Source organism: Otolemur garnettii, unplaced genomic scaffold, assembly GCF_000181295.1.
Source record: "Otolemur garnettii isolate 467f Iridium unplaced genomic scaffold, OtoGar3 scaffold00033, whole genome shotgun sequence".
Classification (NCBI taxonomy): domain Eukaryota; kingdom Metazoa; phylum Chordata; class Mammalia; order Primates; family Galagidae; genus Otolemur; species Otolemur garnettii.
The window spans coordinates 10,878,960-10,881,770 of NW_003852428.1; positions in this window are offsets into that span (position 1 = coordinate 10,878,960).

Below are 2,811 nucleotides of genomic sequence, written 5' to 3' on the forward strand. Positions count from 1 at the left end.
AAAACATCCCAGTGAACTCTCTCATTTCTCTGGTGAGTGACTACGGTGTCTATCACACTGAGTTCATTTTCACTACTGCTCCTTCCTCATTCTATTTACAGCATTTATGAAAGTAATTGCCCAACAATTTGCCTCCATCTTTTGAATTTCCCACTCCAGGGATCTTAGTCCCATTGACAATCCTATAATTATTTACTCAGCCTCATCATATCTCATATTTGCATCATCTTAAAATCCTTGGTTTTTTGCATCTTACTCAGCAATACCATCTTCTATTATCGCAACTCATTACTTAATTCCAATGTTTCATTCCTCTCCACAAAATGTAAAATCCATGGACCATATGACCTTTCCTGTATCCATCTTTATCTGCATAGCATTGCCTCTTCCTTTACCCAGTTTAAATTACATCATCCATCATTATTATCTTTGTCTTCCAAACACTCTGAACTCCCTAACCCTTCTCCTTCCATTCATATTAAAATAGAAAAAGAATTTCCTGCTTCCCTTCCTAAAACTGAATAGCTTAATGTTACTGGATAAAACTATAAAACTATGCTGTCTCACATTAAATTTATTATTACAAATACCAAGAGTCAGTTTACCATGATTTATCATTCCTACTACTACACATGCCTAATATGTTTATCAGTTTCCAAAAGTCTTCGGGGGTCTGACAATTAAGTCATCAACTCATCCTGGAAAAAGTGCTACATACCTCATTGTTGAGTATCACTGCAGTCATCTTCAAAGTACTGTCCTTGGAAAGCTATGCACTGAGACCAGCACCTAGTCTACCTTTCAGAGCAATTTTGGAACTCTTTTTGTGGAATGGCCATCAGAACTGTTATTGTATTATCCTTGGTGTCCTGAGTGTCATGAAAATGTCTTCCTTTCAATATTTCCTTTCTCTTCAGGTAAAAAAAAGAAAATCATTGGGAGACACATCAGTGAGTAGGGAGGGTGTTCCAAAACATTTATTTCTTTACTGCTAAAAACACCTAACAGAGTTGTGTGAGCTGATGCATTGTTGTGATTCAAGAGCCCCAAGTTGTGGGTGAAAGGTTCTAGTACTTTTCTTCTAACTTTTTCACACAGCCTTTTCAGCACTTCCAAATAGTAAACTATTAACTGTCTAGCTGATACAAATTCATAAGGAGCAATCCCTGTGATACCAAAGAAAATTACCAACATTGTTTTGACTCTTGATTTAGACTGATGCAACTTTTTGGTCATGGAAAATCAGCCGACTTCCATTGGGCACTTTGACACTTTCTTCCAAGGTCATATTAGTTATACCCCTGTCATCACCAGTGATAACATAGCCAAAAAACCATGTCCTCTCTCCAAAAGGTCTTGGAAAACTTCTATATGCCTTTGCTTTTGTTCATCAGTAAGCTATTTCCGGACCATTTTTGCACACATCTTTTTCAGGCCCAGATTTTCGGTTAAGATTTTCCTGTTTCTCTAGCGATATTTACTTCATTTGCTATGCGTCTCAGACAGCTGACAATTTTGACACAAAATTCAACACTTTTTTTTTTTTTGCAATGTTTTCATCAGTTCTGGTCATTACTGACTGCTTTGACCTCTCTTCATCAGTGACACTTTCTCTCCCCTCAGAAAAACACTGAATCCTTTTGCACACAACCATTTTCTTTATGGCAGCATCCCCACGTTAGACCAGCACGTCCCTAATTTCACTTCCACTCTTGCCAAGTTTTACAAGAAATTTATAAAGGTTTGTTTGTTGCTCTAATTCAACCTCCAACATTCTCATGTTAACACACAAAAACATATAATAATAATGAACACCACACAGCAAGACATACCACATATTGACACAAATACAGCTATGAGACATTGATATACCAAAGTTATGAATCTTTACTGAGTTGTTTATACAGTGCTGTCAACGTAAGCGTGTGATGGCATGCTCACAAACTTAAATATCAGACCTTGTAATTCCTTCTTCCTTTTTCTTCCTCAGATACTCTTTGCCACTTCTCCCTACCCATACCTCTCAGCTGATGACCATAACTCATATTGCACAGAGAAACTATTAAACCGATGGGAACTTGCTCATTTCTATGACCAAATCTACTAATCTTCCATTAAATGTGCCTGTCTTGTCTTCTCTGGTTACAATGGAAAGAGTTTCTCCATTCTACCCCAGGCTGATCCCTCCACTAATGCTGTGAGTGCCATCATCCCTCACCTTCTTAAGGACTTCAGTCCTGCAGTACTTCATTCTCCTGCCCCTCAATTTCTCCTTTTTCCTAAATAAGTCATACTAGTATACAAACAAGCACTAGTATATTCAATTTTCAAAACAAATTCTGTTTTGTCCTTTCATCCTTTACCACCTATTTTTCTATTTATCTCTTCCTTTTCAAACACTTCTTGAAATGTATGTCTGTTGTCACTGTTTCTAATTCCTCATCTCCCATTCCTTCCTCAACCCATTGCAATATAGCCACTATTTTCACTACTCCATCAATATTGCTCTTATGGCTATCATCAATAACCACAATGTTGTAAGTCCAGAGGCTGATTATACATTCTCATTTTACTCTTCTACTCTGGAAGAGCTTGAGGTTTTTTGTTTTTTTGTTTTTTTGTTTTTTGAGACAGGGTCTCACTATTTCACCCTGGGTAGAGTGCTATGGCGTCAGAGCTCACAACAACCTCTAACTCTTGGGCTTAAGCAATTCTCTTGCCTCAGCCTCCCAAGTAGCTGGGACTACTGGCACCCACTACAACAGCCAGCTATTTTTGTTGTTGTTGTTGTTGCAATTGTTATTGTTGTTT